General features: G+C 45.1%; 1 protein-coding gene and 1 long non-coding RNA gene across 20 annotated transcripts in view; both read left to right on the top strand.

Moving 5' to 3' along the window:
- The window catches only part of LRMDA (leucine rich melanocyte differentiation associated), a 1,434,085-nt gene that overhangs the window by 907,298 nt on the left and 512,116 nt on the right, over positions 1-14,671 (top strand). The gene's annotated exons all lie outside the window — the stretch shown is intronic.
- LOC143653669 (uncharacterized) lies at positions 1,156-13,832 on the top strand. Its single transcript, XR_013161468.1, has 3 exons — positions 1,156-4,221; positions 7,270-7,425; positions 9,781-13,832. It is a non-coding gene; the product is annotated as an uncharacterized LOC143653669 (long non-coding RNA).

The raw sequence follows: 14,671 nt of genomic DNA, 5'->3' as shown, positions 1-14,671 counted from the left end.
CCCTCCTTACGAAACACTGACCACTTGCCCTCAAGCCTGATGAAGATGCTTTGTGACCTTCATGGTTCGTGACAATGACTTCATCTTCATTGGGAACCTTCTGATCTGCTAACAAAAGAAACATCCATGCAATTCCCAAGAGAAATCTTTTCCAGGCATACACAGCAAAATCAAACCAGTCCTCCAAAGTAAAGACTTCAATGTATTCCGCCCTAAATGTGTACTGCCTTCCTCCTAGCTCCTACCAGCACCTCCATCTCTGTGATGGAGACCACAGCAGTTTCACCCTCCTTTATTTTGTAAAATCTTCTTCTTCACAACTCAGGCTTTACCGTCAGACTTAGAGAACTCTCAGTTCTCTCCCATTAAACACACACTCTGTACCCATAGCCCTCTTTGGTCCTTTCTGTGATGGTTTAGGTGTCAAACTTTTCAGAAGAGTTATCCATTCCCACAGTCTGCATTTCTTTACCTTCAATTTAGTCAACAACTTACTCCAGTCCGGATTAGCGTGGGCATGGCCTCATTACTACAGCTTCAGCTTCATCCTCCAGTGACCTCCATATGACTTGTCCAATGGGCTTTTTAGGTGTGTTTATTACTTGGCCTTTTAGTGGTACTAGAAAGTGTGGTTCACCTGTTCTGTTTGAAACATTATCTTTTCTTGCCTTTTTTGTGACCAACGTGGTTTTCTGATTTCCTCCCTGGCCAGTCTTGCATGATCTCTTTACAGCTCACCCACATTACGTGTCAAGATTCAGCCAAGTGCCTCCCCTCTTCTCAGTCTATACTGCTTTCCCTAATAATCCCATCTACCTTCATAGTTTCTACTAACACTCATGTGCCCTTGGAGGTGTGACCTCTGCAATTCAGAGCAGTATATGCCATTGTCTCTCGACACTTCTCAGGTGCCTTAAAGGACCCTTAAACTCCTCATGTCCAGAGCTGGTCCTGTTTCAGGGACCTCTGAACAGCACTGCCACCCCTGCAGACATGCAGGTCAGGGCAATGATAGTCGTCCTGGATATACCCCCTTGGGACAACAAATCTATCCCAATATTCCACCAGTTTTACTGCCTCAACCTTTCTCAAATCCCTCTTACTCTCATTCTTCACCACCCATAGCTTCGTTCAAACCACATCATGTTTGTGGTTTTCCTTTTTAAAATTCTGGACTCCTTTAATAGTCCCCAAAGTGGTCTCCTGCTCTGACTTCTAACCCTTTGCCAGTTGACCCTGCTCCCCTGAAGTAGAGGGATCTTCTCAAAAATGCAAACAAACCCGTTCATCCTCCTGCTTAAAAACCTGTCCCTGCCTTAGAGTTGCCTTTAGGATGAGGACAGAGCTCCCTAATGTCGCCTGTCCCACCCTGCCTGTCCTTGCCCTCCTGCCCATCTCAGGATGTCCACAGCTCTCACACACACTCACCTTCTTTTAGGTGCTCTTAGCTATCTTCCTCCATCAAGCCCAGACCTTTGCCCGTTCTGAACCCTAGGATTTCCTGTCTTTGCATCTTGGATTCCTAGGGCAGCAGTAACCGAGGACCACATGCTGGGGGGCTTAAAACAAAAGAAATGCATTCTCTCACAGTTCTTGAGGCCAGAAGTCCAAAATCAAGATGTCAGAGGGCTGTGTTCCCTCTGAAGCCTCTAGGGAGGCGTCCCCTTCTGCTTCTTCCCATTTCTGGTAACTGCTGGCAATCTTTGGTGGTGTTTAACTTACAGCTCTGGTACTTGAATTTGTGCTTCTGTCATCACAAGGTGTTCTCCCCCTGTCTGTCTGTCCCTGTGCCCAAAGTTCCCTTTCTTATAATACCAGTCACAATAGATTCGAATCCACTCTGATCCAGCTTGGCCTCATTTTAACTAATCTCATTGTCAAAGATTTCCAATAAGGTCATATTCACAGGACCGGGGGTTAGAATGTGAGCATATCAATTTGGGGGACACAATTCAGCCGTAAGCTAGGTAATCTTGTCCTTGTCATCCTTTGGTTCTCAACTTAGGTTTTCATTTCCCCAGGGAAACCTTCCTTGACTGCCAAGGCCACATCAGATCCTGCTGCGTTTTAGGTTCTCAAAGCAGGATGTACCTCTCCTTCCCAGGTCTTGTTGTCTTTGCGATTTAACGTGTCTTTGTGTGTTATCTTGGTTTTCGCTTTTAAATAATCTTCAAGCTCCTCAGAACGGGGACTCTATGCTTCTTTTTTTTTTTTTTTAAGCCCATCATTAGATCCTCAGCACCCAGCAGTGTTTGGTTCACCATAAATTCTCATACATACTTAACAAATGATTAGAAGACCTTGCAGAAGAAAATGAAATCAATTAAATTGGCTAGGAAACTTGGGCAGAACAAACCACTATCCCTAAAAGTTCAAACCCTAATCCACCACGTTGGAACTGAGAAAGTTCATCTGAAAGTCATGTTTCAGGCTCCCAGTATAAATTATATGCAGTTGTGCAAACATGTCAAAGTTTAGTAAATTGAATTTGTTTAATGTAAACAACTTTTGACCAAAATAATAACACAGCTTTAGAAAAAGACATTAGGCACCCACTTTTAAAGAGTTTGTATAATTTAACACACAAGAAAACTTTACTGTAATTATATGCAGATGTACACAAAGGATAAATGTTATTTACTTGCTCCAACCTCCATAAAATAAACCTCCAACCATGCCTCAGCTCGCTGCATTAATCTTAATTGAGAAATCACCCCCACCAAAGTGGTGGGGGCTCCAGGGGCTCTCATCTTTTCTTCATGTCAAAATTAGTCATTTAAATTAGAACCACATTGGGAGTGTCCGGTCGCCAACGTGGTGGCACCAGTGCTGGGAGGCACTTAAAAGTGACCACCTGAAGTTGATTAAAACCTTACCTGTCAAACCGAGTAAGGCTGCATTTGAAAATCTTTAATGTAATTAAGAGAAGCACATTATGGGAGGTCAAGTGACTTTCTTTTTGAATTCCACTTCTAATCTGTCGTCAAATGGATGGAAATTGCCGGCTGAGGGAGTTAATGAAAGCTGCATGAGCAAGTGTGGGGAAGGGGGGCGGAGGAGGTTGGCAGGCCTGGAGGAGCCAGTTGGAGGGCCGGATGGGGGCTCTGTCTTCTTGCAGCTGTAAGGAATGGGCCTGGGGGAGACCTGCAAAAGACTTGACCAGGAGGACTCTGGGTAGAAGGCTCACTCAGCACCTCTCTCGTGCAGGATAAGGGTAGGGGGTGTCTGCACAGCTCCTTGCTTATCACCGAATGAGATCTGTGGCCAGGGCGGCAGCGGCCTGGGCAGAGTGGAGCTGGCGCCGTCCCTCGTCACCCTTCACTCAGAGCTGCCTGATTAACATCAGGGTTCAGCTGGCCTCCTGCACAGATTTCCCCCTAAGAGCCGGTGGGGCATTTGCACCCAGACCCTCCAGTTGTCCACCCCTGACCCCATGCCTGTCACAGGGAATGTCGTGGTCAGCAGTCTCCAGCCCGTTGCATCTGGGGAACTGGGCATTGCCCTGGGTTTCCTCCTGAGCCTGTGGGTTCTGGCCCACCAAACCCATCACTCGCTGCACCAGGTATGTCGTCAGCTCCAGAGACCCTGGTGCAGTCTTAATGCCGCTTTTCGAAGATTAAATTACTTAATGCTTCGCTGTGTGTTTTAGCCTGAGGGTGCTGTTGACAGAAGGCAGTGGTTTTTTTTTTTTTTTTCAGCTCTGCTCACTGCCTCCCTCTTGGTTTTCTGGCCTAACATTTGTCTACATTAGCAGAGGTATCTGTGTTTGAAAAGGGATTACATCGGTCAGAATGTTGCCACTTAAGATTTGCTCCCTTCCCTGGAAACTGACATGAGAATAAGCAACAGGCTGTGGCTTTCAATAGGGGAGGAGAAGTTTCCAAACGTGAGAGTTTAAACTGGTAGACTCCCTTTTCCTAGCTCCAGTGTGGGGCAGAATTCATTGGTGGTAAAAGAAGGGTTTACATCTTTTTGTTCGGAGATATCTTTGATACTCCATGGGAAAGATTGGGTGTCTCCATGTGTGGGACAGGGTTTATGGGTTATTTGGAAGAGAATGGACAATGTAGGCCAAGTCTAAATACACAAACATGATGCAGAAGCATCTCAGACTGTCCTAGAAGACTGAGTTACCCTGCAGGACACCCTCTTTGCGGTCCTGACCTGGAGTCCACGCTCTTCTTGGAAGTGTGTGGAGAGGAGGCCGGTGCAGTTAAAGAGGTGAGTTGCAGAGGGACAAGGCTTTCATTAGCAGGACCTCTGAGGAAGGCTCTTTCTTCTTCAGTGGACTTGAGTTTTCTTGGACTTGGAGATTATGGAGTTGTTGCCCCAATAAAAAAAATGAAAGAGATGGGTGGAAGGACAGGGGATGAGGCAAAACAAATCAATCTGAAGGTGGTGAAAGTCATTTTCCAAGGGTGTACGCTTCCTGTGTCACGCTTTTCTCTCTGGCCCTTTCTTATCTTTCTCCCCATCTCTCACCCGTATGGAAAAAGGCCAGTGTCTCTAGAGCGTGAGATGTGTCTCCAGGTGAAAGCTGTCCGCAGGCAGTGCAAGGGAAGCCACAAAGCCTAGCCGCCACCAATTGTTCTGTTTTCCTTCTAGTCACAAGTTCACAGGTAAAAGTGAAAAGTTCCTCTCTGCTTCTCTCTCAAAGAAAGCTGTCTGCTCCTCATGGCAATCTTTTACTGGGGTCTCCGACTGTCAAGAATGGGGTGCAAAGTTCACAGAGCTCAGCATTGTAGCATCCTCTTGTGATGGTTTTTTTTTTTTTTGAGGGGTTGGAGGCTTGTTTGCAGCACTATTTAAAGCGAAGACGCCAAATGAAAAGTTCCTCGTTTTAAGTTGGTGCTTATACAAAGCTGCTTTGTGGTTTTTTTCGGCCTGTCAGACTTGTCAGGCCTAGTAAGAAAAAGTATATTGTTTCCAGCACTTGGATTCCTTTCTCCCTGACATCTGCCACTCTGTAAAGATGATAAATTCCTGCCTCATTAGCCAAGGGTGTGGGATTACAGGCTGACAACACATTAATCACCAGCCTCTGTGGCAGGCTGACTAGCAATAGGCATTGTTAACAAAACTTTTCTAATATGTCACTCTTCTCTATGACAGCCTGTAATCAATCATTGTGATTGACGGCGCTGATAGATTACACTATTTATACTTTGTGTAATGAAAGATAGTGTTTCCACCTACTGTCATTTCGGGGCTAGTGGTGGAGGATCAGTGAATGGAAACAAACATAACAACAGGGCAAGCCCTTGCCCCCCAAAATATGCACAGAAATACTCTACCATCCCAAGCCCCATTCCTGGCTTCCACTGGAAACATAAGAGGCAGCATCACGGCTGTAAGACAGGTCCCTGGCATGGGGGTGGAAAGGGTCAGAGCCCCTGCGATGACACAGGTGTTTGGGGTTTTCACAGAGTTCTCTTTGCAATGGACATGGCCCCAGGTATTGACAGGTCAAGTTTACTTAGGTAGAAGATTCCCCCCACAGCCCCTTACTCTGGCTTCCCCTTCTTTGCTCCCCAGCTTACGTGTGGGCTGCTGAGAGCTGAGCAGTCGGCCCCTCCTCCCCTGCCAGATGAGGGATGATTTAGATGTTGATAAAATATTTGTTCTTTCCTAGCTCTGAGGGCAAATATTATCCTTGTTTCCCATCATCGTAGCACACTGCAAAAGTCAACAGCACCCGAAACAGGTACAAAACTAATACTGAGAGAGAAGCTCTTTCCTGGGACTTACTTTTCCCCTTTGAAGCTCAGAAAGTCACCAAAAGTATAAGAATGAATCAGCTGAGCTAGAATATATTCTGGCTCTCATGGATTGGGTTTTTTTTTGAGGGTCTTTTCAATAATATTTATTTTGGTCTGGAAAGAATTCATAGAGGATACAGGCTTTTTTTTTTTTTTTTTTTTTAACTTGCTTGAAGCTATAATTTCCAAGTGTCACATAAGGATGATCCTGGACTGGCATTGTCCAAAGAGGAGTGTCTTGTCACTTTGGGAACCCACTTTCTAACTGATTGTGCCTCCAGTGGTCCGTTTTAATGTCATGTTTTTAATCACTGCTTTATTGTAATTTGGCTTGCTCTCAATTAAACACTCAAAAATACTCCTTTGTTCATCCTTAAAGGGAATTGGAGAGATTGTTCATATATACAGATCTTTATTTGACTTATCAGCGCAGGTGTAGGTCTGTGCTTCTCAGCTTTCCCATCAAGTGTGATTGTGATCTGGGTGTCTGGATGTGCACAAGGATTGTGGCGGGGAAGGGCGGAGAAGAAGGTGGAAAAGAAGCGAGGACCGTCCTCTCCCTCCCGAGCGTGGCGGGGCTGGTAGGCAGCGGACACTTCACGTCGCCCTGCTGGTTGGTAAAGCAAAAGAAACCTGAGACCTGGCCCTAGTGAAACTTCTTTCGAGAAGGGTGAGACAGCAAGAGGCAGGGGAGGCAGCAGAGCTAAACTTTAATCTCTCTGTGAAGTTTGAGAGAGCCCGGGATGATTAATGAGAGAGCAGACCATCTGATTAAGCCCCTCCGTGTCATAGGACATGATTAGTAGGTGACAGAGACGGTAACAGTATCCAGCCAAACCCTTGTTTCTTTCACGGCTCCGGCTGTTATATGATTAATGTCCCCAAGGGCTGTCTTGGGGTCAGGCAGGGGAACCTGTCAGAACAGGTGGAAGTGACAAAACGGGCAGAAACTCCTGAGGGGGGCACAGGGGCGGCGAGGGAGAGAATGGAGGGGGCAGGGCGGCCAGATGGAGCCCGCGACCTTTCTCTGCTCCTGGCAGACACGAGCATCACGGGAATGAAAACGAGGAAGAATCACAAAACTGCAGATGTTTCCCGTGTCCTGGACGCCTCGAGTACCACCAGCTTGGGCTCGTGGAAAGCATAGCATGGCGTGGAGAGTTACTCCTCACAGTTTATGTTCTCAGATGGGGTGGGAAGGGGCCCCTGGGACCCTGAGGTGTTAATGTAGGACACCCACCCGCGCCCTGTGTTGTGTGCGTGTGTGTTTGTGTCTGTAGTGTGTGTGCAGAAACGTTAGAACAAGTGCTCTACTCTATTAGGGGGGTGTAGCTCACTTAAGTACAGGTCACAGTGGTAGAGCTGATATTTCAATCTGCTGCTTCTGGGGCCAGTACATATAAATTGTCTTGGATGCTCTACTTAGAAAAGGTAAAATGGACAGTTAAAATGAACTATCAGAATTATAGTTTTTTAAATCTAGGACGAACTGTCAAAACCTCTCATTCAGGTAATGCAGTTTACGGCTGAGAAATCTGAGGCCCAGAAAAGGTCAGTGACTGGCCCAGTGAAGCCAGGATAAAAGCCCAGACTTCCTAGTTCCAGTTTCATCAAACAAGCTCTTGATTAATCTGTTGATAAGAAGTCACAGACTTTTTCATTAGAAGTAAGTTTCCCCGGGAAGATTTTGGCCTTCATTCCCTTTACCATATTCCCTCCTTCCCTTCCCAGAGGCACTTTAACATCCAACAAAAGGTTCAAACCCCAGCTGAAATCTCACTGGTTCCCCTCGGGTGAGCAGTCTTCCCAGTAGTTACCGTGGAGAGAAGGCTGTGCTCCTATGGCAGCCATTTTGATTGATGAGGTTGATGAAGGCAGACGTTTTGGCACTAAAGAGAAGCTAGATTGTGTTGAGGTTTATTCCAGCAAGTCTGGTTTCTCTCTTTCCACCTTCGATGCCCTGTCTATCCACATTTGAGAGCCATTCCAGGGCTGTATTGGGGGCTGGTAGAAGTTTAATCTTGAACTCTCTTCAATTGGGCCCTTGAGCTGCCAGACTCTTTCTGTCATCCATGTCTAACTGGCAACTCCTGCTGCTGTTATATTCAAACAATAACAATAAAAAGCCCTTGGTCTGAGAAGTAACCAGCTCCTAGCCTCTGCCTGATTTCTGATGCAGCTTACAAATTGAGAATCTTTCTTAGGTAGGAGAAAGATCACCTTTCAGCATGGTTTTCCCACACAAACTTAACTGACAGAGACAGTGGACCTGCTTGAATGAGTCACAGACTTAAAAGCAAAGCTACAGCAGTTTCATGATTACAAAGGGAGAAGGAAGAATGGAGATTGTATTGGATTGTACTTGGTTATGTCAATGGGGGAATAGGTTGGATAAGAGACTCAATAAGGGAGGCAAGTGCTCCAGTCTCCCAAAAGTAGTTAGCAACCCAGGACTTCTAAGTGGGTTAGTTCTTCTCATCATCAGACATGTCCTATAGGAGAGCCACCCTGCCTGAGAATGAATTACAAAGCATACTGTAACTTTTCTGCATTAGTAGAGTCCCCTGAGTAGAATTTTAGAACAAGTGACTTACAGTTCAAACTCTCCTTAAGTGGCTTCTCCCCAGGCGCTACTCTTACAGCGTAAGCTTGGGGGGATCAATGATGAATAAATAAATGCTCATTGGTTTTAGAGTTCTGGTATTTTACTTTCTGCCATGAGTTTTACCCTAGAATCAGACAGCCATCCCAGATGGAGTTCCAAGAACAGTTCCTTGATGATCAGCTCCTATGGAGCTTATTCACACAGAATAAAACCCAGAAGAGATTGAGTCACTCTCATGGTCAAAGGGTATTATCCAGGACCAAACTCTTGTACGGACTGATAGAAAACTTTGAGAAAACTTTGGCAAACATGGCACATGGGGAGGCCCAGCTATTAATAGATGGTGTATTGTTAATGTTAATAGATGGTATATTGTAAGAACGTCTGTTGTAGTGTAACAACAGCGGTGGTGATGATGTGTTTTGCTGCAGAGTTAATTAGAGGCCTTGGTGGATAAAATAGTCCCTGTACCTCTTTCCCGTCACTATATAGGTAGAGATGCCAAAAATTCAGCCTCTCAGAAGCCACAGAAGGAGTGTTCTTTTCCAGGGTGTTGACTCATTCCCTCTGTGCATCCTGCTTTGATTGAAAATCAAAGCCATAGCACTGAGGAGGTGTCCCCAGGCTTTGCTGTCGGTGAACCCTGAAGACATTTAGGATCTCACTATGACCCACTGGTTAAGTTTGGGAATCATTTTATGAGAGCAGCTACAGACCAATGGTAACTACTCTTAAAGTACCGAGAAAGCAGTTTGTGAATGGTTAGAGCAGATTCACATTGCCTTCACTTGCCTCCCTCTATAATTTCTTGAGCTGGTAGGAAGAGGGTAGGTAGTTACCGTAGGGCAAATTGCATCTTGCCTTAAGTGAGCTCCTGGGAGTGGGTTGGGTTTGATAAAATCATTCTCCAAGAATTGGGGCAGAGAAATGTTTAGAATCACTCTATTAGGATGTAGGTACTAAGGTTATTACCCAACCAGAGTGTATGAAAATTTAATGAAGAACAGCAAATATTCTGTATGGCAGATACTTCTTTACCTAAAGACAAAGATGTGTCATTGAAAATTCAGGCAGTGCAAGCCCATGTCCATTTAAGGCTAACACATGTATAAGATTCTGCCCTTTCACAAAGGATGAACACACAAGAAAAATTTAGTGTAGAGGAGACACTGACTTACCTTGCAGGGGCTGACCTTTCCATGTCCCCATCAGCCTGGACTCCCAAGCCTAGGGTGCCAAACCCTCTTATTTTCTTCTAGATTGAAAAACATCACAATCAGATCTGTCCCATCCTGTTATTTATGTTTTTGGAGACTTGCTGCAAATGGATTCTTTCTGTGTGTGATTATTTAAAGAAAATAGACCAGAAAAAATCAGCCTGTGTATATAACACTTTTTTTTTTTTCTTTTTTTCAGTGATTTTCTTTTTGCAGTTCGGAACTGGAGGCAAACAGAGGCCTCCCTGGTACCCTCGTCCCTGAAGCCCTTCTTTTAGCATTTTTTCAAAGGGCACAGGCCAATCTGCCCATAATGAGCTTGGAAAGTGAGGATGAAGTTCCTGATAATATGACACAAATTTCTTTACTTTTGCTCCTTATTTCATCTTAATTAGTCCCTGTAGAAAGGATTGATTTTTGAGAGGCTTGTACTGAACATCTGTTGGTATTCCTCAGGTCATTCTTAGCCTGTCCTGTGTTTGACATTTCTTGTAAAAGAGGAGGCATTTGTTCATATTGACATTAGCTGCCTCTGTATCTCTCAGTGGTACAGATGGTCTGTGAATAAAGACATCAAGCTAATAGGCAAGATGACAAGCTTCAATAGAGCCGGGGCTCCTCACACTTAAATGGCAGGGCAGCAGAGATTGCTGCTGCTGCTGGGGTTGGGGTCTGCGGGTAGCAGAGCATATGGAGTGCGTTAAAAATGAAGAGGGATCCTGCAAAACGACTAGAAAATCTCTCCCTGAGACAATTAGGCCTTTTGTTATTATTATTATTATTTTTGGTCCATGCAGTATGTCAAGCATCTAAGGCAGGCGAGGTCAAGGGAAGGAATACAGAGACCAGACTTTTTGCAGGCCCTGCTGCCATCGTGTTGTCTCCCCCAAATTGGCCATGCAGATACTAATGGAGGTTTGCAAATCTTGGGAGGGAGCTATTGGTCTTGATCTCTGAGTGAAGTCTGTTAGTGCTCCTGCCTCCATTATAGGAAAACCGTCCCCAAGTCCAGAGGCTTCTCCCCTGATTCCTCAACCCCCACCCCAAGGCCATATTTTCTCAGAGGCCCTCCAGGAAAGCAGTACCCTGGAACCTGGTAGTTCTGTGAGCTCCAGAGGTTCTCTACTTTCTCCCAAATGCACATCCCAGCTTATTATAAAACTTCATCGTGGTTTGAGAATATGTACATTCACCCCAATTATATTTAAGTCCATTCATGTTTTAATCATGACCCTATTAGGACAATGAGGTTTTTCAGTTGGCACTCTACAGTGTGAAAAGCTTCTTCTCTGTTACCTAGTCCAAGTCTGAAGGGGAGCCCCCCAGCACTGGTGTAGGGGAATCAAAGCTCCCATTTGTCCATGGGCTTCTTTATCAGTATGTAGTATCCACTCTGTTTATCCTGATTATGGCAGTCTCCGATCACTCAATTGCCTTGGGAAGCATTCTTGTCTTCCTCTGAAATGTCTTTACACACTTTTATTTTCCATTTGCCAGTAGGTATACATGCCTTTATATTTGTGCTCATTTTGTATTTTTATACCCTACCTTGTTCTGTGGATAATTTGAGGTGGCTTATGTGAATACAGACTGTAAGACAAAACCAAAAGCAGGACCTTCCAACTGCAAGGAAAAATGTTGAATAAAGTAATGATAAATATAGGAAATGTTTTTCTAAGATACAAAGACCAAAACAGCGCTTTGTGTTTGTAGGCTGTAGATCAGCGTTATTTTTTTTTACATGGGCAGGCACTGGGAATCAAACCCGGGTCCTCTGGCATGGCAGGCAAGCTTTCTTGCCTGCTGAGCCACCGTGGCCTGCCCAGATCAGCATTATTTTGAGCTCATACACACTGAGGACTTGAATTGAGACTGACACCTTAACATGAAGGAGGAAAAATTAACCATGGAATTCAGTAGATAAATAGAAAAATAACTTACTACTTTCCTGACTGGCCTTTATCTTAGACATTAGTTGATGTTGAGATTTCAGTAAATGTCCCTTACCCCACCCATAAATATAATCTTGACTTGCTAGCTCAAGTATACAAATCATGGTTTTGGAAGCGACTTACCTTTAAAGGGAAGGAGATAAGGAGAAGGGAATAAGGGAGAGAGCAGAGATGAGTGGAAAGAAAGAGAAAGGAGAGTAGAAAGGAGTCTCACAATTAAACTGGCTCATGGTAAGATTAATGAGATGCTGCAGTTAATGAAGCAATTAGCTGGCAGAGGTGGTGGCTCAGTATTTCCAGCCCACCTCTGTGGGTTGGAGGCACCATTATGAGAAGCTGAATCAGATATTTAAGGAGCAGGGTGAAATGGGCTTTCAAAAGGCAGATGCCAGAAAACAGTCAACACAGAGTTGCCTGGAATCCTTTTGGTGCAGGTCAGATGGGGCCGTGGTCCTGCCTTGGCTCCTCCGTGAACACTGTGTCCTGGCCTCATATTTCAGCACTACCAACCCCTAGCTGGACTGTCATAAAATACAGGCGCTTTCTCCTCTTCATTCCCCCTCACCATACCTTTTTCTTGGCTTTTCAGTCACTATGAGTTGTTATTGTTCCTGCCTCTCCCTATGAGTGGTGTGGAATTTCTTAAAGATGGAGACCCTGTCTCTGTCATTCAATTCACCTTTCCCGTAGGTGGAATCTACATCTTTCATTCAGACTGGGAGCACCCTAAGGATCCGTCACTGTCTTCTGTCTTCTGAGTCCCTTCATGTTTCCCATGAAGGATTCTGTACTCCTTCATTCCACAGAGCTGTGTTGAGACCTATTGTGTGTCAAATTCTGTTCTGGGTACCAGAGATACAGGGTTCAGCAAAACTAGATTGAGTTCCTGCTCAAGGAGCTCAGTTTCTGAGATGGAGGAGATAGGAGAGACAAATAAGAAGTAGATAAAGAAATATCCGTCAGGTACTCTGTGTACTAGTTCACACAGCGTGATCAGAGATGGACTTTCTGAAAAGGTGATGTTTGAGTACGTTTATCAGGAATGCAAGGGACTAAGATGTGATTATTTGAGCTGGGGAATGAATGTTCCAGGTAACAGCTAGTGCATCTTCTCTAGTCTCCAGTATTTTCAAGGGAGTGTGTGAGCCCAAGAGCAGCATCCCAGGGGGTCCACAGGCACCTGATCATCTTACTTCTCAGAATCAGATGTGCCAACATCTGCTGTGGTGGATTGTCCTCCTGCTTGGGGTGGCACATCTTACTTGGTGCCAGAAGCCTTTTTAACCCATTGGCACCTTCAGGTGTCGTCTTCTTTCTGCCTGTCTATGTGGTCTTTTAGTCAGTCAGCCAACGTTTGGCATATCTTCAGTGTGAGGCTCTAGTCCTAGCTCTTGTGGAGCTTTCCTTCTAGCCAGTAGGCAGGTAACAGGTAGATACTAGATGCCAGCTCTGTTAACTTTCCCTCCCACTATCTCAATGCCTCAGTTTCCTTATTTTGTAAAATGGCGATAACTGTATTGACTTCATAGGGTTATGAGCTCAAAATCAGATAATGTATGTGAACCCTGGTATAGTTTCTGGCACACAGTAAATTTTCAGTGAACACTAAACTGAAGTTGTTATGGTTATCCATCAGCTGATCCCCAATCGATTAAGTAATTAGTTTTCTTTTGCTTGACCTGGATGTTAGGCCCTCTGGCTCTCCCAGCTCCTAACATTGCTGTTTTGTTTGCTGCCCCATTCCTTGTATCTGCCTCTCTCTTTCTCCTCTTCTCAATTGTGTTTTCCATAGGAACCCTGCCTTCCTGATAAAGTATACCCCTGCTCCCTGTTTCAGGAAAGGGCAGTATTTGCATGGGATAAAAGTATGGACTTGAAACCAAGTGGTCTGGGTTCAAATGCTGTCTCTGGTACTTGACAGTTATATAATAATAGGCACGTTATTCAGTTTTTTAATATCTCTTTGATAGATCCTCATCTGTAAAATTGAGATGATAATTGTCCCTAGCTCAGGGGGTTATTGAGAAAATTAAATGAGCTCCTCCATGAAAGTGCTTAAAATGTGTTAGCACAAATGTTAGCTGCCTTTTTAACTGTTGCTTTTATTAACTGGATGATAGTGCCTCCTTTTGCCTTGTGGTCTAATTAGTTGTTTCAGTATTCTGCCGTCTCTGTGGATTTTAAGGTTCTTGAGCGCAGTCGTGGATTTCTGTGCCCTCTCAAGCTTTGTATCATATTAGGGGATCCAGCAGATACTTGTAGAATTAATAACTGGATGATGGATGGATGGATAGATGGATGGATGGACAGACGGGTGGATGGTTGGGTGGATGGATGGATGGATGGACAGATGGGTGGATGGTTGGATGGATGGATGGATGGATGGTTGGATGGATGGATGGACAGACGGGTGGATGGTTGGGTGGATGGATGGATGGATGGACAGATGGGTGGATGGTTGGATGGATGGATGGATGGATGGATGGATGGATGGATGGATGGATGGATGGACAGACGGGTGGATGGTTGGATGGATGCATGGATGGATGGATGGATGGATGGATGGATGGACAGACGGGTGGATGGTTGGATGGATGGATGGTTGGATGGATGGATGCATGGATGGTTGGATGGAGTGAATGAGAGATGAGCCTTAGGAAGACAGCTGAAGAGGTGAGATACCTTTAACTTGTTTCCCCCACCCCCACCCTTATTTTTACTTTCCTTAACTCTTGTTTTCCTCTGTCTTTTCTTGCTCTTCTCCCTCTTTCCCGCCTCTCTCCCTGTGCCACCTCTCCCACTGTCTCTGGGCCCAAGCGTGTTCCTCCCTGTCTGAAGTTGTCTTTTTTTACCCTCAGAATGAAGCACATGCTTTCCCCAAATTTCTTGAAGGTCTAGCTAGGAAGTTCACAGTGTGGGGGCTTTAGTGACCAGGGGTGGGAATTTTCTCTCTCCTCTTGGCATCTCTTTGCAAGGGTGACCCGGTATCTTCAGCTGAGGTAACAGGACCAGGAGCTCCTCCTCCCCATTCTGGGTAAATGTTTTGCTAACAGTCTTTGCCAAGTGTATCACGGTTGAAATTGATGCCGCCAGCACACATGAAACTCACACCTTTTCTCGGGCTGCCTCTCTCTGCTC

The sequence above is a fragment of the Tamandua tetradactyla genome, chromosome 13 (genome assembly GCF_023851605.1).
Source record: "Tamandua tetradactyla isolate mTamTet1 chromosome 13, mTamTet1.pri, whole genome shotgun sequence".
Classification (NCBI taxonomy): Eukaryota; Metazoa; Chordata; class Mammalia; order Pilosa; family Myrmecophagidae; genus Tamandua; species Tamandua tetradactyla.
Note: the sequence above shows the minus strand (reverse complement) of the source record. Positions and strands in the feature narration are given on the sequence as shown.